The sequence below is a fragment of the Oryzias latipes genome, chromosome 15, assembly GCF_053564925.1.
Source record: "Oryzias latipes strain Hd-rR chromosome 15, Olatipes_Hd-rR_3.1".
Lineage (NCBI taxonomy): Eukaryota > Metazoa > Chordata > Actinopteri > Beloniformes > Adrianichthyidae > Oryzias > Oryzias latipes.
The window spans coordinates 1,222,606-1,244,076 of record NC_136251.1 but is presented as its reverse complement, the minus strand read 5'-3'; the positions used below and the strand labels follow the sequence as shown (position 1 = coordinate 1,244,076).

The window sequence follows — 21,471 nt, the reverse complement described above, 5'->3', positions numbered from 1 at the left end:
CTTCAAACCAACTAGTGTGAAATATTTCATTCATTCACACAAACTACTAGTGCAAAGGTGAGCTAGCACCTGTGCTCAGGTGAGTGTTCATGTTCTTCTAAAATGGATGGTGGAATGCGAAAAGAAGGAGGGAGAGGGACCAGCCACCCCCACACCAAGGCCCCCGCCACAGCAGCCGCGGCAGCCAGAACCCCCCAACACCACACGGCAGCAGGTAGAGAACATCCAAAGTGGAATTCTAACAATTGCCAGTACAACCTTTAACAAAAGAAGCGTCAGCAACTTCTCTGCATTGCAGAACATTTAACAATGCATTGCAAGTGTCTTTGGACACTGACGATGGGTCATCAGACATACGTCTGATTGCGTCAGAGTGGACCATGTTTTCCACTTCCATTGTTTCTGCTGCTGCTCGGAGCTGTGGTCGCAAGGTCTCTGGTGCCTGTCGCTGCGGTAACCCCAAACCCGGTGGTGGACACCGGAATATAAGGTATGCCGTCAAGCTGAAGAAAGAGCCCTATCAGGCCAGGCTGGCTTGTGGGACTCCAGAGGCAGCTGACACGTACCGACAGTCTAAGGGAGCTGCGGCCTGGACTGTTGCAGAGGCAAAAACTTGGTCCTGGGAGGAGTTCGGTGAGGGCATGGAGAAGGACTATCGGTTGGCTTTCAAGAGATTCTCGCAAATGTCTGGTGCTTCAGAAGGGGAAAGCATTTCTCTACAGGCACCGTTTTCACTGCAGGTGGGGAGCTGTTGACTTCGACTGGTGACATTGTGTGGAATGTGGAAGGAATAGTTAGAGGATCTCCTTAACCCTTGTGCTATCTTAGGCACTTTAATGTTGGGAGTTGGGTCATCTAGACCCACTAGACAGTGCGCTGAACCTTTTTTCTTCAATGATTTGTGATCTTCACTGGTGTCCATGGATTACAAGAAATCTTTCCACCTTTATCCACCTTTGTCATGTTAGGGAGAACACTTCAAAGTAAGGGTGGGGTCATCTAAGATAGCACAAGGGTTAATCCCACTGATACGTGTTCTTTTGAGAAAGCAGAGAATAATGTTAGGTTTGGGGTGAGGCTGTCTCTCACCCAAGCTGATGTAACTGAGGTAGTCAATGAGCTTATTGGTTGCAAGGCTCTGGGAGTGGACAAAGTCCGCCCTGATTACCTCAAGTCTCTGGATGCTCTGGGAGTGTCTTGGCTGACACGTCTCTGCAGCATCACGTGGCAGTCGAGAACTGTACCACTGGATTAGCAGACAGGGATGGTGGTTCCCCTTTTTAACAAGTGTGTTCCAACTACCGGGGAGTCACACTTCTCCGCCTCCCTGGGAAAGTCTATACCAGGGTACTGGAGAGGAGAGTCCATCTGATAGTCGAACCTCAGATCCAGGAACAACAGTGCGGTTTCCATCCTGGTCGTGGAACAGTGGACCAGCTCTACACCCTCTTTAAGATAGATAGATATAAACTTTATTAATCTCCTAAAGGAGAAATTCAGGTGTCCGGTAGCAAAACACACAACCACACACAACAAACAACAGTAAAAAGACAGTTCACAAAATAATATCAGTTCATATCAGGCAGGTTCTTTAAACAGCCTGATAGCTGCAGGGACAAATGAGTTTTTAAAGCGATCTGTCCTGCAGCGCAGTGAAAGGAGCCTATTACTCCGTGAGCTCCTCTGACCAGACATCGTGTTGTGCAAGGGATGTCTGGGATTGTCCAGGATGCTCTGAGTCAAGGCCCTCATCCTCTTCTGCAGCACAGATCCCAGAGAGTCCACCCTCCTCCTGATCACAGATGCACACCTCTTTATCAGTTTGTCCAATCGAGTGCAATCCCTTGTGGTCATACTGCCACCCCAGCATACAACCCCATAAAAGACAGCACTCGCCACACAACCGACTGATAAAAGAGGAGCAACATGTCAGTACATACATCAAAGGACCTCAGCTTAACAGCCTACTCTGCCCTTTCTTATACAGAGCATGAGCCTGCTCCGACCAGTCCAGTTTGAGGTCAAAGTGCACACCCAAGTACTTGTAGGAGTCAACCACCTCGATTCCCCCACCATCGATGATCACTGGCTGGTGGGAGGACTTCCTACTAAAGTCAATGATCATCTCCTTGGTCTTTGATCTGTTCAGCACAAGACCATTGTCCCTGCTCCAGGAGGTGAATCTGGTGATGAGCTCCCTGTACTCACTCTCATCCCCTCCCTTTACACACGTCACAATAGCAGTGTCGTCCGAATACTTCTGGACATGACAAGCTGCAGATGCATAATTAAAGTCAGCAGTGTAGAGTGTGAATAGAAAAGGCGATAGTACCGTTCCCTGTGGTGCTCCGGTGTTGCTCATCAATGTCCCAGATACACAGTCTCCTAGTCGGACAAACTGTGACCTAAGAGTCAGATAGTTGTGGATCCAGTGAACAAAAACTAGATCAACTCCCACCCTCTCGAGCTTCCCCTTCAGCAGCTGAGGCTGGACTGTATCAAAGGCACAGCAAGTCAGACTTGTTCCCGGTGCATGTTGGACTCCGGCAGGGCTGCTCTTTATCCCCGGTTCTCTTAATCGCTTTTATGGACAGAATTTCTTGGCCCAGCCAGGGGCTGGAGGGGGTCTGGTTTGGGGACCACAGGATTTTCTCTCTTCTCTTAGCAGATAATGTTGTTCTGTTGGCTTAATCGAGCCGGGACCTCCAGCGTGCATTGGGGCGGTTTGCAACCAAGTGTGAAGCAGCTGGGACGAGGGTGAGCACCGCTAAGTCTGAGGCCATGGTTCTTGACCGAAGAAAGGTAATTTGCCATCTCTTGTGGGTGGAGTGTCCTTGTCCTAGGTGGAGGAGTTTATATATCTTGGGGTCTTGTTTCCAAGTGAGGGAAGACCGGAGCATGAGATTGACAGGTAGATCGGAGCAGCATCAGTAGCTATGCGGCCGCTGTATCAGTCAGTTGTGGTGAAGAGAGCGCTGAGCCAAAAAGCAAAGCTCTCAATTTGCCGGTAGATCTTCGTTCCAAAACTCACCTATGGTCATGAGCTCTGGGTCAAACCAAAAGAACAAGTTCCCGAATACAAGCGGCTGAAATGAGCTTCCTCCGTAGGGTGGCTGGTTGCTCCCTTAGAGACAGGTTGAAAAGCTCGGTCATGCACGGACGGCTCGGAGTAGAACCACTTTTCCTCCACATCGAATGGAGCATGTTGAGGTGACTCGGGCATCTAGTCTGGATGCCTCCTGGACGCCTCCCTGGTGAGATGTTCCGGGCATGTCGTAACTGGGCAGAGGGCCCGGGGAAGACCGAGGACACGCTGGAGAGACTATGTCTCTCGGCTGGCCTGGGAACGCCTCGGGGTCCCCCCAGAGGAGCTGAAGGAAGTGGTTGGGGCGAAGGAAGTCTGGGCATCTTTGCTTAGACTGCTGCCCCTTGGACACGGTCACAGATAAGCAGAGGAAGATGGATAGATGGATAGATGAATGGATGGATGGATGGACTTCAACAACTCTCATTCTGTGACGTCAATAAAGCAATAATGCGATAAGGGGATTGCATATTTGTTTTCACATCCACTGCGCAAAAACTGTTGCATGATTAATTTCCTGTCAGCAGTTCCAGGGGGAAGGTGGGGCGATGACATCAGTGCTCACTTTTCTACTTATGTCACTACTGCACGTATTTGGCACTGGAAAACAAGAAAGCAAGAATAGAAGAGCGTGGACCAAGAGGTTAGGAAATTTTGTCAGAAGCTGGAAAGTCCAACTTGGCCAAATCTGCTATTGAGCTGTCGTCAAACAGCAAAACCAGCGAGAAACAGCAGGAGATGATCTATTAAATGTGCTCATTATTATTATTATTAAGGGCCTGTTCACTCAAAAGTTTTAAAAACTGTGCGGCTAGTGCTTTATTCTTGGCTGCACAGTAATTAAGAGTGATTTAAATTGCTATTGACAGTGAAGTGAACAAACAGTTTCACAGGCTATTCACAGGTATTTGCTGCGGTACCAATGTGCCACATACAACACTTAAGAATAATAATAATAAAATAACAATAATAAAATAAACAGTAATAAGCCAAAAATATAGTCACAGTAATCTGAATAATAAAAAGAAAACTATAGTGCAACAGAAAATTAAAAAGGTGCAGGTGATTGGAAAACTGAACTGAGAGTGACAGGTTTAATGGGTGAAAGAGTTAAAAAAAGTGTTCATGAGTCTAACGGCAGAGGGAAAGAAACTGTCGTGAGGTTCTGGTCCGGATGGACTGTAGCCTCCTGCCCGAAGGGAGTGGTTGCAAGTGGATGAACGTAGCATCCATACGGGCAATGCCACGATGTGCATCTTGGCTGCATGTAAATATATGGGAATAACATCAATCTTTATTTTGTCTGGACACGACTAGTAACAAAAAATCACATGATTGTTTACGCGGTTTCTAAGGACTGTGTGGAGCGGCATTTGTGCATTCAAAAGCTGCCTCCTCCAGACTTCCGGTTATGGTGACCACCTGATCAGACGCAATACTCACTGCTCTGCTATCCCGACACTTAAATCCTGCGAAAATACTCCAATCTCCCCCAAAACTTAGGTAAAGGGGTTTGAGAACATAAAAGGAATGCCGAGGGGCAACAAAGAAAGGCCGGAGACTAACAACCAGCCAAAGTTGACGGACTTTCAAACTCAGAGCAGATCCCAAAGAACTGAGGCTGACAACATGGCTGAAGGTAAAGGAGAACGGAACTCAGAGCTCGAGAGATCCAAAGCGGATGAGATCCTGGCTGCCATTGGAGCTATGAGGGATGAGTTCACAACTCGTTTTGATGGAATCGGGACCGCAATCGGAGATTTAAAAAAAGAAATGAGTGAGTTCACGGAATGAATCTCGCAAGTGGAGATGCACATCACGTGCAGAAGAGGATGTCGCCGGCCTACAGGCCACAGTGAGTGCGCTGGAGTCCAAACAAAGAGGGATGGAAGACAAACTCCTGGACTTGGAAACCAGATCCAGAGAAAATAATCTGAGGCTGGTCGGGCTGCCGGAGGGGGCCGAAGGAGAAGACCCGTACACATTCCTGGAGAAGTGGATCCCAGAGGCATTCAATTTGCAGGCGCGAGGAGCGACGGTGAAGATTGAGTGAGCACACCGGGTCGGACCGGCGAGGGAACCTGGAGCACCACGAGAACATTAATAATGAAGTTCACCGATTACAGGGAGAAGCAAGCGGTCGCGGTGGCAGCAAAAACCAGCAAAGACATAAAATATAAAGGAAAACAGGTTCGTTTTTTTCCGGATTTGGCCACGGGGCTTCACCAGCTGAGGAAGCAGTTTGACCCGGTGCGCCGGGAGCTGCGTAACCGGGGCATTCGGCACGGGCTGATTCATCCTGCAAAACTGCTGGTGACCTATAAAGATCGCACCCATACCTTCAAAAGTCCAGCTGAAGCACAGAAGTTTGTCGAGAATATCCAGGAGGACACAGCGTAAATATAAACCCACGGAGATGTCATATATGTGTATTATCACTTAGTGAATAAGCAAGTAATATCGGGGATACCTTTAAAGTTTGTGGCAACAGTTAAACGGGGGAAGGAAAGTTTATGTGGAAGATAAGTGAAAAATAATCTGTTAGAGAAATTTTCAGGATAGAGCATGGAGTGTTACTACAAAAGATAGCACCAGTGTTCAAACAAAGACGATGGTGAGTGGAGGGACCAATCCTCGCAGGCGTGGAACGGTCAAAGGCGATAACGGGAGACGACTTTCAGGGGGGAGGGGGAGGGTTTTCTTATTTAAACAAAGGGAGAGGGGATTTGTTTTGATGCATGTTCAAGCATCCAGTGTTTTTTGTGCCTCTACAAAAAAGTGTCAAGTTAATATCTATGTCATATTTGAAAATGACACAAGAAATAAAAATTAAGTTTGTTTCTTGGAACTGCAGAGGTCTTCAAAATCCAAACCAAGTTAAACAAGTCATGAACAGAATAAAAGATCTTCTTGATAAAGATTTGAAAAGTATTTAAAGAAGATGGCAAGGCAGTGTATTTACAGCCCCATTTTCCTCTAATGCAAGAGGAGTTATGATATTAATCCGTAATACAGTTCCTTTTCAAGTAAAAAATATAATAAAAGATAAATGGGGAAGATATCTAATCATTCAAGGTCAATTACTTTCAGAAGATTTATGTTTTGTAAATGTTTATGGCCCTAACATAGAAGATGCTAAATTTTTTGAGGATGTTTTTCTTACAATAGCGTCACTCACAGGACAATATATCATAGCAGGTGACTTTAAAAGTTTAACTAGACCCTAAAATAGACAGATCAACGGGAACAGATCAATCTCACAATAAATGCAGAACGGTTATTCAAGGTTACATTAAAGAATTGAAACTACTAGACATATGGAGAGAATTAAATCTCAATGATAAGTCCTACTCCTGCTACTCTAGTAAATATAAGACATTTTTCAGGATTGATTATTTCCTAATCTCTTTAGAATTATGTCATAAAATTAACAGTTGTTTTTATGACTCCATTGTGATCTCAGACCATGCTCCATGTTGTTTAGTATATGGATAAAAATATTATTAAAGACCCACCCCGGTGACATTTCCAGCATAAATGGTCACAGGACAAAGAATTTATCAAATATATAGGAAAACATATTGATGAGTATTTCAAATTATACACGGCGCATACATCTTCATGTATAAGATGGGAAGCTTTCAAAGCGGTTCTTAGAGGTCACATCATTAGCTATACAGGTTCAAAATCAAAAAAGTCGAGAGGGGAGAGACAACAGTTGGAACACAAGATTAAAACGCTTCAGGAAAAGGTCAACAAAGAAAATAATTTGCAACTGATAAACGAGTTAGCAACTTTAAGAGCAGAATAATAATAAACAATCAGCTGGTCGAGCAGCAGCAAGGGCCTGTTTCAGAAAGGAGGTTCAACCAACTCTGAGGTTAAACTTGAACTCTGAGTTGGTCAATCGAGAGATTAACAACTCTGAGTTTTCTGTTTCAGAGAAGCTGATCGGAGTTAGGTCAATCAACTCTGAGTGGACTGATTCGGAGTTAAGCGTGCGCACCGCGACTGTAAGAAGCCATTATCAATGGAGCGCAGATATCACGAGTCACCATGGCAACCGTGAAAAAAAGAGGTCTGCATATTTTTCGCCAGCTGAACTTGACGTGCTGCTGCAGAGTTGCAGTGAATATGAGCACATATTCCGGAAGAAAAGCAACACCGCTGCATCTGCAAAACAGAGACAGTTAGCGTGGGAAAACATAGCTGCTCAAGTTAATGCGTAAGTTTGCATTTAAATCATTGTTATAAAATATTGGCTGTAATAACTTTCTAAATAGCGTAAGGTGTGAAATAAAAATGGCGATATTTAGGTGTACTTTTGAAGTGTCATTCCTGGTGTAAATGCATGAAATGCTGCATAGTGTACAGAACCAATCTGGGGGAAAATGCATTTAACGTTGGTAATGTTTAGAGGACTTTTTGTTAACCTTCCCCTCTTGCAAACGTTGGTCAGTTTAATATTAATACATGCAATTGTGTTTTTAAAAGTGAACTTTTGTCTACTGTTGAACCTTTCGCTGCGTGAAGACTTCTCCTTTCTTTTCTCTCGTCTTTCCGACCGTGGTCAGAAGCGCAGGGGAGATTTCCTTCAGGTCCGAAGGGAATTCTCCTTCGGGGTTCACTTCCCGTTCGAAACCCTCAACTTCCAGAGCGGATAAAGAATGACTCCAAAACAGTTATTCTGGGAATGACACCTTCTCTTTATTTAACTAAGTGCTCCGTCCTCCGAACACACAATATATTCCACGCACACACCTCCGCTCCGTGCTCACCCCCCCCCATCTGCATCTGCACTCGCACCCCGCTCAGCACACACACACTGCAACACTACCCTTGTATTGATCAAGTGGTATAGGTTTATATGGGATTAAGAAAGTAAGCAGTACTAGCAAATTGTGTTTCCAAAAAGTAATTGTTACATTAATCTAATTCAATGTCCCTGATTTCATTTTCATGTAGATGCAATCCTGCAGGAATTAAAAGAACATGGCAGCAGCTAAAAATGAAGTATAAAAACATAATTCAATCAGGTCAAATTTGAGCATGTCATGGATGTAGGCTTTGTTGACAATATTTGACATATGAAACATCTACATAGCAATACATATCTAATGTTGTTTTCATTGTATATATGTAATTGACTGCAACGAAAAACGGTAAAACTCAAACAAAAACGTATGGGGAAATGACAAAAAATCGAGTCTTCTCAAAATCCTCGTACGAGGTAAATGTAATTCTCTATGAATTAATGCAGCCTCCTCGTCTATTGGGTCCTCCAAAAAGGACAAGCCATTCTTGTCACTTAGACAGTCTCTGTGTGACGGAAATTTGGGCAATGATGGTTAAAGCGAAAAATACCGCTTCGTCTTTAAAAAGGGGAGGGGACCGGCAGAAACCTTGAGTTTAGCGGATAAAACCTGCTCCCGACCAGGTTAGGTTCACAGCATAAGTAACCATGGACACTGACTCCGAGTATAAGTTACCTCTCTTTCAGAAACGGGTTTGACTTACTCTATTTACTCTGGTTTAACAAACCTCCCATTCTGAAATGGAAAACCCAGGGTTTCCCTGATTTCAGGGTTAACGCACTCAGAGTTTACACTTAACCTCCTTTCTGAAACAGGCCCCAAGTCTCTTAAGGCTGAAACAATCCTTCTACGATCAAGGTGACAAGGCAGGCAAACTGCTGGCTTGGCAGATAAAACAATTGGAGTTTAAAACACCAATAACATCTATTATGTCAAATTACACAACTCTTGTAAATCCCACTGAAATTAATGAAGCATTTAGAGAATACTATAGCGCAGGGGTCGGGAACCTATGGCTCGCGAGCCATATATGGCTCTTTTGATGGTCACATGTGGCTCGCAGACAAATCTTCAGTTATACTTTTATTTCATTAGACCAGTCCTTCTCGGGCGCGATGCGATGCAAGAGGCGCGCAGTAGTGGTGGTGCTTGGAGAGAAAAATCTGCGCCAGCACTTTCAGTTTACTATTATCTATTATTTCACAGAGTTTGTACCAGCCGGAAACCTGTGAATTGCCATGCCTAAAACTGCGCGCTCCCGTCTCTGAGAAAGAGCGCGCAGTTGCGGGGACGGGATGTGTGAGGAAGAAAGCAGAGGGTGGGGGTGAGGGGGTTGTGGGGACAGGCAGCAGGTGAATCGCGCAGGGATTGTAAAAACGTAAAACCCGCTTCCCGTCACTCACTGCAGCGTGTGAGTGTGTGTTTGGCTCCGCGTCTGCATGTGAGCAGTCTTTCTCACATCTACAGAACATTCAGACCTACGATCACGTTTAAAGTCTCAACGCCTGCGTGAAGCAGAAACTCACCACCTATCAACCAGACTAGACCATCAGCAGAACTACCACGAGAAATACTCATCATTTATTAGCAACAGCATAACAATGTTATTAAAAAAGAATCCACAGACTTATTGTACTTTAAAAATGTTGAAATTACATCAAAGCACACATTCACTTGTATAATTAGTTTTAAACATATTGTCGCGGACTGAGTTTCACTTGGCTGTTGGGCCGCGTTAAAAGTTCTGGAGTTCAATGAACGCATCAAGCAGAGATCTGATTGGCTCTCAGTTCTGTCGCTCAGCCTGTTGTTAGGTAATTTGGACCAATGGGGTTCAGCTATGGGCCGAATAAGGGAAATGGGAGGGGCTGGAGCGGGAGGGGGGAAGTTGGGAGAAGTGCTCTCGTCTCAGCGGGAGAGATTCAGGAGTTGCTGAATTAATTGTACGGCGTTTGTTGCGGTCTGCAATAACCAGAATAAAGAACCTTAAAAAAGGGTAGGGTTTCCGTGCCTCAGTGTGGGAAAGGGACACTACATTGTTGTATGGCTCTTTCGAAATTACATTTAAAAATATGTGGCGTTTATGGCTCTCTCGGCCAAAAAGGTTCCCGACCCCTGCTAAAGTGAGTTATACAATGCAGAAGAGAAAACAAATACTGAAAACATAAACAATTTCTTAGATCAGGGGCCTGTTGCACAAAAGTAGGATAAGGGATTAAGCCAGGATATCTTGGTGATCCTGGCTCAATTGATCCCCAATCCGGCTGCACTAAAGCTGGATAGTCACATTTTTCACAAATGGAAACCAATAGTTATTTCACTGCTAACTATACATTGTTATCACATATAACTAGACCCACTGTCATTATTTAAACGTTTGTGATCATTAATTTCAATCATTTTGGATAAATAATGAGTTTTTGATGATGTTGCTATCATTAGATAATTTACAGTTTCCCATAGACTATAAGGCTATCTGTAAAATGATAGAATATTAGGGCCACAGAGGGAAAAAAAAGACAAGTCATAAAATTGTAACCAGTTGTTTTAAAGGAGGACAGTAGTTAAAATGACAGATGTTGGGCATTTCGTGAAATTGTACTTCAGTATGGTTTCATAAACGAAGACATGCTGATGTGCCAGAATATGAAGTTTCACATTGTCATAACTATCAAAACTGTTAAAAGAATATTTTGCTTTTCTGCAGAAAAACCCAGCCTCATAAATTTATGACTTTATCCTTTTTGCTCAGTGGGGCCCTAGTACTCTGTCATATAAAATAATACACATTCCATATGAATATAAAAACACAATGTGTAACATTATGTTCCTTTATTGAATAAGGACAAAACAAAGCAGATAAACTACACTCAAAAAAGGTTCACTTTGAATGAACATAAAAAAAATTATGGAAATGATTTCCACATGATTCGATAGCGTTACTTGAACAAAAATGAATCATATTGGTCCTACTTAATGTACTTAGGTACAAACTAATAAATTTAAGTTGATTCAATCTAAATACTGCAGTTGGACCCAACTTTAAATTAATATTGTTGCTCACTCTCAAAAGATAAAAGTTGATCCAACTTAATTGAATCACTTCAATTGGTCACACCTCATTAAATTAAGTTTATTCAACTTACATTTGTATGACTACCTAAGACAATTTATGTTGATATAAATTAATTTTTTGCTTTAATTTTATTTATAAATCTGACATTGATAATGTTTTCCAAAGTTACAACCAATAATTTTCACATCAAAGACTTGAATTACGCAGCAAAGTCCCACATCACAAGACAGGAGCTCAATTAACGCAAATTCTGTCTTACGTAGTGTAACATCAACATTTAACCGCACAAGGGGGTTGGTCATCATCCTCTCCCACAATCTAACTCATGGTGCAGAAAAAAAATCAACATAACAGTTTAAATCACTAGTTAAAACAGAGTAAAACAGCTAGACAATAAAACACGTGGACAAAAACTCACACTTAGACCCCAATCTGCCCAGATAGACAAAGAAAATGGAATCCCACAATTCCTTGCGATTACTAATGTATCCAATTTAATGGTATCATGTTGGATCAACATGTTTGAAATTAGTAACTTTTAAATGGATTATTTTTATATACGATCGACATGATTCATTCACGTAAGATTTACAAACGTAACATTTTCTGGTTGAAATGACAAGTTACATTTTCATAAAATGAATTGACTGGTAATTTCATTGAAATTCTTTTCTCTTTGCTTTATCACTGTGGCGGTGTTGCCTTTCTTCTTAATTATATCTTTTATCTCCTCGTATGCCTCCATGAGGATTTGTGCTTCCGACGGGGAAAGGTACGCGGCTCTAGTTGCCATGGTAAATCAGTTTATCTGTGATCTGTGGCGGGGTCTGTTTGAGTGAGCCGTGAGCGCGCACCTATCCAGGATTGGTTACACCTGGCTTGATGAATCCGTGTCTGCTCATCCTGGCTTGGTCTTTGTGCAACCAATTAAGCCTGGACGCACATGTTTTGGCTTCATTGAGCTCAGCTCAGTCATTTATCCCGGATGTCTTAATTCTACTTTTGTGCAACAGGCCTCAGTTAACCATTCCACCTATATCTGATTACAAAAGAGAGGCTTTAAATCTGGAAATCAGCAAAGAGGAGATTGGACATGCTATTGATAGTCTCAAATCAGGAAAAAAAGCAGGTCCAGATGGTCTCCCAGTCGATTTGTATAAAGAATTTAAAAATAAACTAATAACACCCATATTAGAAATGCTCCAAGAAGCATTTAGAAATAACAATCTGCCCCCATCAATGAACAGTGCTTTATTGATAATATTTGTTGATAATTCTATTACATAAACCAGGAAAACCCTCAAATAAATGTGAAAATTTTAGACCAATAAGTTTGTTAAACGCTGACCTTAAAATAATCTGTAAACTCTTGGCAACACGACTACAGAATATGTTGCCAAGCATTATTGATAGAGACCAAAATGGCTTTATATCTGGAAGGCAAGGATTTCACAACGTGAGAAGGGTTTTAAATATTATTCATTATAACACAAATAAAGCAGAAACAGGTTTGTTGGCAATAGATGCTGAAAAGGCTTTTGATAAGGTCCATTGGCCTTTTCTCTTTAAGGTCATGGACAAATTTGGATGTGGAACCAACTTTAAAATGTGGGTCCAGATCAATTATAAAAACGCCAAGGCAAAAAATCTTGACTAACAGGAACACTTCACAGTCAATAAACATAACAAAAGGCTGCCGGCAGGGGTGTCCATTGTCACCTTTGCTATTCACAATGGCAATCGAACCTCTAGCAGTAGCAATACGATCCCATACTGGGCTACATGGAATCACGGTGAACCCACCGTGATTCCAGTTGAACACAAAATGGCTTTATGTGCAGATGATGTGATTGTGTTTCTCTCTCAATTAAGAAAGTCAATACCTTCTTTAATGGAAATAATCAGAAAATATGGAGATGTCTCTGGATACAGGGTCTTCTTTCTCTTTCGGCTTTTCCCATCAGGGGTCGCCACAGCGAATCATCCTTTTCCACCTCACTCTATCATGGACATCTTCTACCCTAACATTAGCCAACTTCATGTCCTCTGTTAAGACATCCATGTATCTCCTCTTTGGCCGTCCTCTTGCCCTCCTGCCAGGCAGCTCCATCTCCAACATCCTTCTACCAATATATCCACTATCCCTCCTCTGAACATGTCCAAACCATCTCAGTCTGACTTCTCTGACTTTGTCGCTAACACAGGCAACATGAGCCGTCCCTCTGATGTACTCGTTCCTTATCCTGTCTAACCTGGTCACTCCTAAGGAGAACCTCAACATCTTCATCTCTGCTACCTCCATCTCAGCCTCTTGTCTCTGTCTCACTGCTACCGTCTCTAACCCATAGAGCAGAGCTGGTCTCACCACTGTCTTGTACACCTTTCCTTTGAGTCTTGCTGGCACTCTTCTGTCACACAACACTCCTGACACTTTCCTCCATCCGCTCCAACCTGCCTGCACTCGCCTCTTCACCTCTTTTCCACAATCCCCATCACACTGAACTGTTGACCCCAAGTACTTAAACTCCTGCACCTTCTTCACCTCAGCCCCCTGTAACCTAACGCTTCTACCTTGATCCCTCTCGTTCAGACACATGTATTCTGTCTTACTACGACTGACCTTCATGCCTCTTCTTTCCAGAGCAAACCTCCACCTCTCTAGCTGTTCCTCCACCTGCTCTCTACTCTCACTGCAAATTACAATGTCATCCGCAAACATCATTGTCCAGGGAGATTCCTGTCTTACCTCGTCTGTCAGCCTGTCCGAGGTAAGACAGGAATCTCCCTGGACAATGATGTTTGCGGATGACATTGTAATTTGCAGTGAGAGTAGAGAGCAGGTGGAGGAACAGCTAGAGAGGTGTTTTGTTTGGTTTACCCTGTATCCATGTCTCTGGATACAGGGTAAACCAAACAAAATCCTCTATTTTATTACTTAATGAAGAAAGAAAAAATCCAACTTCTAAAATGATCCAATTTAATGTAGTTGACAATTTCAAATATCTGGGAATCAATATCAGACCAAGACTAGAACAGGTAGTAGAATCAAATTATGATCCTTTAATGCAGTGGTCCCCAACCTTTTTGTCACTGCGGACCGGTACAACGCAAGACACGTTTACCGCGGACCGATGGGGGGGGGGTTTGAGGTGCAACGCAAGACCCGTTTACCGTGGACCGGGGGTGGAATTTTCTCTTTAGTAATAATAATGACAATAATAATAATGAACGTAAATCCACTGTGTAATCATGTGCAACTTTATTAGCGGTGTCAGAACAGAACATCACATGAGCAACATCGTTTCTACCGCGACACACTCTGGTTCTATGGTAAGTGTGACGGATGTAACAGAGAGAATCCGGTCACTTTTCAAAATAAAACGTTTTTTTCGGGAAAAAAAAAAAAAAAAAAAAAACACAATAAAAATCGAAATCATTTTTTCTTTCTGTGCGTCCCGGTGCCAAAATTTCCCGCGACCCGGTGGTTGGGGACCACTGCTTTAATGGAAAAGATAAACAGTTCCATAGAGAAATGGATTACACTACCAATTTCAATAATGGGAAGAATAAATATATTAAAGATGAGTGTACTCCCAAAACTAATTTATCTGTTTCAAAACATACCCCTGCCACCACCTCTAGACTTATTTTCAAAACTAAAGAAACTTTTCGCCAGGTTCATATGGAACAACAAAAGAGCAAGACTCCGTCTGACGTTACTATATCTTCCCTTTGACAGAGAAGAACTAAAAAGTCTAAACATTGAATGGGTACCACTGGGCTGCACAGATTAGATCTATAATGTTTCATTTTACAGTCAAAAATACACCTCATTGGGTTGAAATAGAATCTCTGGATCTAAAGCTGCCCCTCCCATTATTCCTTAACTCAAACACCTTTTAATTCTTCAAATGATGTCATTTGAAGAATTAAAAATAAATATGACTTGAGCAAAAAACATTTTTATAAATTTCTCCAGGTCAGAAACTTTGTTAGGAAAACACAGAAGACCCTCAATAAACCACCAAGCTCAATTTTAGAAAAGTTCATGTTGAGAGACAGTACCAAAAAAGGTGCCATTTCTGAGTTTTATAATCTGTTTTTGTCTAATTCAAATGAAAGTTCACAATACAAAGTAAATGCTTGGAAAGAAGATCTCCAAAAACAAATTACAAATGAGGAATGGGAGGGTGCTTGTGCTGCAGCTCAACAGGTGTCAATTAACTTGAGACTAAAATTAACACAATACAAATGGTTAATGCGTACATATGTAACACCAGCGGATTTAAATATGTATAACAGAAATATACCAGATGTTTGCTCCAAATGTATGGAAATGAAAGGAACATTCTTCCACTGTACTTGGGAATGCAAATGTATACAAACATTTTGGGACGAAGTGAAAGTCACAATAGAGAAAATTACTTTAAAACAGATCCCACTGGAGCCAAAGTTTTTCTTATTAGGTATATTTCCAAAAATACATAACTACAACAAAGGTGAGAGGGCGTTTATAAATCTCAGCTTGAGTCATGCTAAAATGTGTATTGCCAAACGCTGGAAAAACACTCACAGTCCAAGCATAAACCAATGGTTCCAACAAATGCTGTCAGGGGTCCCTTTAGAAAGAATTACATATATTTTGAAAGACAAAGTAGAAGAATTTGAAAATATATGGCAACCTTTTATACACTCTGTAAAGAATATGGATCCTCTGGAATAGAATGTTGATTGTTAATTTTGGATGGCACAACAGACCTCTGTTTTTTAATTTGTTAATTGTTATTTATTATTATTTTCTTCTCCCAATTTTAAGTGTGTTAAGTTTATATTCTTTATTTTGTCAATATCTAAGGAGGGGCATTCTTGTTCTTGGGGTGGGGGGGGGGTGTTAAAATAAGACTGTGAATAAGAGAAAGCATTACCTAAAAACTGTTGATAAAGTTGTAATTTTTGTTATGGCTGACTCAAGTGAAATTTATAATTGTAAATTGTGTTTCTGAATTTTTTTTTATGACTTTGAAAATTCAATAAAAAGAATGTGGCAAAAAAAAAGCCGCCTCCACCAGCTCACACGGCGTCCTAAAGCCGCTCCTCTGTTTGAAGACCAAGTTCTCCCGGGACACAGTTCTCCTGGGGGACACAGGCCCCGTCCAAAGCACACACGTAACAAAGTGTAACGGAATAAATGTGAATCCATTTGCCACAGGAGTTTTCATTATTTATTCATAATTTTTTTTATGGTCTTTTGGGTGCCCCCTGTCGGTTCATGTCTGTATGCTATGTTGTAGCAACAAAAACTTTATTAGTTGTGAGACAGACATGCCGAGGTAGTTCCATTTTGCAGCATTCTGTATTATTATTTAATTCAATTTTTAATCAATGTCTCATTGTGATATTTTTGTAGAATATCGTTTAAATATTTCTTTGGCTAATGTATTTTAAGTTAGCTAATCTGTGGAGGCTACCCCACCTTGGTGGGACACAGCCTTGGTAAATAATAATAAAAATAATCTGTGGATGCTAAATGGACATTATACTTTTTGTAGCATGCTGCGTGTGCATTGTGCGGGAGCCTTCCATGTTTGAGCATTGCCCTTCATGATCTGCAGACAATAAACACGGAATTAAAGAGAGGCTGGCTGTTCTGTCGTTCCACATCAAACACAAGGCTGAAAATCGTCCTGAACCAGCGTTCATGAAGACTGAGCTGGTTACAAAAGTTCTCTCCCCTGCCCGCAAATACAAAGCTACAAGTCTGGCTGCTCTGCTCAGAGACATGCTTTGCTTGTGTGGAGTTGCCGGCCGGTCCTGTTTGCACTCCAAAGCCTCACACCGAGTGAGCACAGATGTCATCACCGCCTCCCCCCTGTAAATGCTGACTGGAAATAATTCAATTCAATTCGATTCAATTTTATTTATGTAGCCCAAATTCACAACAACAGTCACCTCGGTGGGCTTCGTACCACTAATTTTTCAGAAATCCTGCCCTATCTGCTGTCGATTACCTGTATCAGGTGTATTTAGCTTCAATGGCAGGTTGGTTAGAAAATATGTGGGGCACCGGCCCTTGAGGCCTCGAGCTTGACACCTGTGCACTAGACAGTGCGCTGAACCTTTTTTCTTCAAAGATTTGTGATCTTCACTGGTGTCCATGGATTACATGAAATCTTTCCACCTTTATCCACCTTTGTCATGGTAGGAATAACACGTCAATGTAAAGGTGGGGTCATCTAAGATAGCACAAGGGTTATCCAGATGAAGTTGGGGGATGGCTGGGGGTTCGAGACGAGGCGGAGACAGGATCCACAGCCAGGTGTAGGTGTAGGAGCAGAGACAAGCCAGAGACGAGGTACACGGTCAGGTACAGGAGCACGGACAAAGCCAACTGGAATCTGGAAGCACCCCAGGAGGGGAGTGGGAAAGAGGGACAGCACATGAATCACACTGCACCAAACAGAGGCATGGAGAACTAAATGATAAGTAATGATCTAGAATAGAGGAGAGAAGGAGAGTAGAAGTAGATGAGAAAAAGAGGACAGAACCCCAGTGCACCATAGTTACCCCAGCTTCAAACTTCTAGCAGCCTAGTGACAACTTTATTGTTATTGCTAAATTTAATTTAAAAAAATTAACAGTAAAGTAAATATTCTCTGAACACTAGCTAGTCTCAAAATAAGCCTGTCCAAAGAGGAATGTTTTCAGTCTAACTTTGAATGTAGAAACTGTGTCGGCCTCTCTTACATGAGCTGGGAGTTTATTCCATAAAACAGGGGCTTGATGACTGACTAAATGCTCTACCTCCAACTGTACTTTTACAAATTCTAGGAACCACAAGCAGTCCTGCATTTATACATAAATAATGTATGCAATAGTTTTGCGCAGTGGATGTGAAAATGAAAATGCAATCTCCTCTTTGCATTATTGCTGTAAATATGTCACAGAATGAGCGGTGTTGAAATAGAAAGTGAAAAAACATTATGAAGGATGGATTTTAAATTTTATTTTTTAAGCAGTTGATGCTGTTACATTGTGAAAATAAAATAGCATTGCTGTTAATCCATTTTAATTATTAAATTGGATATTTCGAATTGAATTTTTGGACAAATTTACTAGAGAAATTTTTGAAAATGAAATGTCATATAACATTTTCTTAATCATTTTAATTAAGTGACAGAATGGGCAGTGTTGAAGAGGAAAAAGAAAATGCCGTTTTGCAGATTAATTTTTCATTTTTATTTTTAAGTCAACAAAAACTGCTTTATTGTGAAATTGAAAAGCATTTCGGGTATAGACTATTTTTTTTAAATATGAGACAGATATGCTTCCATGGATGTCTGCACAGACAGCATGTTGTATAAATGTGATGTTTCGGTTTTGTGTGTTGAAAGTCAAAGTTTGTGTCTCTTCTATAGTTCACTAACAGCTCAGCTCCTCTCAATCTCTCTGCCTGCTCTTTCATTTGTTCGTTCTCTTCTCTCAGCTCAAATCAAACTGTTTTGTATGTAAGTTGAGAAGAGCAACAACACAACTACCTGCTTCTGCAGTTATGAGCTTCTGTGGGTCTTTGGAGATTGTCTGCAAGTTGCTTCAGGGTTGAGAAATGCCATGTGAAAACTTAAACATTTCGAACTTGTCAGGGAGCAATGTCAGCACCAAGATCTAGAGTTTCAGGGTTTTAAAATGCTTTTCTTCTAGTTTTCCTGTAAACAAACAGAACTTTTAAAATGTTATTTTCTTTTTCTTTTTCAGAAATGTTTGATTAAATCGATCAAGTTACAGAAGAAACAAACATCTGTGAGAAGGCCCTTCACATTACCAACCTTGCGGGTTTTAATGAATGAGAGAATATCACAAATTCATATCCTCACCTGGGAGAGGAGCTTTAACCAAAGCAGGTAGTGGCTGAGTTGCAGCACGAAGAACTCAAGTGAGGAGATTTCCTTTTGCTAAGAGTTTAGAAAAAGCTTTGGGAAGAATGCACACCGTCAAGAGGCCTTTCTCCTGCTACGTCTGTGAGAAGAGCTTCAGAACTTCAGTACTGGTATGGGCTGTCCCTCAAGATCACCAAAGAGTTAATGACAAACATGACAATATTTTCAAACCTTTAACCATTATTCAAAACAAGAAAAAAATTACTGAGGATTAAAAATGTCAAAATTCTACTTTTGAATTTAATCAAAAAACAAAAATCCAAACAGCTTGAGATGACAAAGGGCTTTGAACAAACTCAAACTGCTGTTTTCAGGTAAAGTCTGATTTGAAATAAATCTAGGGGGTATTCTAGAAAACAGGTTTTGCTACCTCCCACGATAAGTTTGAAGATATGGAAGTTGATAACCTCAGCTTTCGGTTCCAAAAACAGAGGTATGTTTCAGGGTATGTCAAGTTGCCATAGCAACTCATGCTCTGAACATAACCTGGTCTGGAGCAGGTTTAGTTGAAGGTTAGTTTGTTTACAGAGAGGTGAAGCAGCATGGCGTGTCCATTTGAAGATGATTTAGTGGATGAAGAAGCTCAGATAATACTTTTTCCACCATGAGAGGGTGATAAGACCAGGTATGGATGTTGGAAGGATAAACTTTTTTACTTTGATCCAACTTAATTATTTGCTTCAGTTGAGATAAATAATTTTTTGTTAAGTCAGTTTAAAAATAACACGTAGTTTTCAGACAGTTATTTTGCTGTCATTCAAATTAATTCAATTAAGTAGGTTTAACTTTGGTGCTGCTGTTAGATCGGCACCGCAAGGGATTGTGGGATACCATTCCCTTTGCCTGCCTGGGTTTTTGACCAAATGTGTTTAGTTGTTTAGCGGTTTTACTGTGCTTTGTCCAGTTATTTTGTCCTACTTTGCTCAAGTCTTTGCACCATGAGGGAGAGGGAGGGAGAGGATGATAAGTTTATACATCACCCCTACATTCTTGTTGTATTTTGACAACGTCGGAAAATTCCTAAATGAATGTACACGCTGAGCACATACTGTTTTGTTCTTTTTATTATCCCTGGGGGGTATTCCAGGAAGCATGTTTAAACTAGCCTGACTTTAAGCCTGAACTCTGGCTGAAATCCGCCTGAACTTGCTTACTCTGGGTATGTCGGTTCCAAAAGACCGGATATGAGTTAGCGTAATTACGCTCGACTTGGTAACCCTGGGTTAATGCACGTGCACGGCAGGTACATAAAGACATTCTCAGTAGAAAAAAAGCGCTTCAGTGAGATGGAGTCTGAGATTTTAATGACGGCGCATGAAGAATATACGTCCATCAAAAAAGTAATACGGCTGCATCAGCAAGAAAGAGTTTCTGCTTTCCTTTTCCATTTCCCTTGTGACGCATATATATATATATATTACTTTTCCAATTTTGCCAACTTAAATGAATTACTTCTTGTCATGTGATGGGGAGGATCGAGAGCCGGCAGGACCCAGACGCAGAGACGGGAGGCCAACGGGTTCAGGACTAGAGGGTTTAATGTCCAACAAACAAAAGGCGCTGCAGAGCAGGATGACAAAAACAAGACAAAACTCACTGTGGCCTGGCGAGGGACATGAAACGAGGACGCTAGACAGGAATGACGTAAAACACACGACCAGAAGTTAATGGACCAGCACAGGAGGAAGGCAGAGACAAGACTTATATACAGACAGGGCAGACAAGACACAGGTGAACACGATCAGGGCAGATGGGGACCAAAGGAAGTAAAACTCAAGAAACATGACAAGACAGGAAACCTTTCAAAATAAAACAGGAAACAGAACCAAACAAGACAGAACAAGAACTAAAACGAAAAACAAGACACAACAAACTCAAACCATGACACTTCTATTGGTAACAAGTAATTGAGTTAAATGTATTCAACTTAATTTCTGACGTATATAAAACTCAATAATTGTTTATACAACTCAAATTTACATATTTATCTAACTAAATGTCATATTACTCCAATTTAATTAATATTTTTTCCATCTTAATTAATTATAATTCTTGAACTGTCATGTGTCTAAGTTTGAGCCGGCAGATATACTCATTTGTATAACAATAAAAAGAACGTAACTATATTAACAGAGTGCATAAATTCATTCACGGGGGGATCATTTTTAAAGACCGTCACATTTTACAGCAAGAAGCAGAATCCCATCCCTCGGAGCTGTCACAATTCAAAAGTCATCAAGTCTAAGCGTCAGTGAGCTGCTGCTGAATGGAGAGAAATTAAAAAAGGGGTAAAGAGCAAACATGAAGAAGAGTTTTCTTCTCTTTCACCGCGTTTCAGATCAAAGCTGCAGGCTGACCTTCCAACTCTCCGTAAATCCAAACCGAAGGCAGAACCTCCTCCAAAACCATCAGAACCAGAAAAGCTAAACATCACTCTATCAGAACCTCCCTGAGCCGAGGAGCACCCACTTTCCCCATGGCAAAAACATCTGGGAATGTGTGACCTTCAGTGGACAGGATTAGTGAAAATATATTTAATAATTAAGTTGCACATTACACAAA

At 41.4% G+C, this 21,471-nt stretch overlaps 1 non-coding gene across 1 annotated transcript in view; it reads left to right on the top strand.

Moving 5' to 3' along the window:
- The window catches only part of LOC105357946 (uncharacterized), a 94,280-nt gene that overhangs the window by 66,729 nt on the left and 6,080 nt on the right, over nucleotides 1-21,471 (top strand). The window contains exon 2 of the transcript XR_013647734.1: nucleotides 18,728-19,019. This is a non-coding gene — a transcript (uncharacterized LOC105357946). The remainder of the gene's footprint in view (nucleotides 1-18,727; nucleotides 19,020-21,471) is intronic.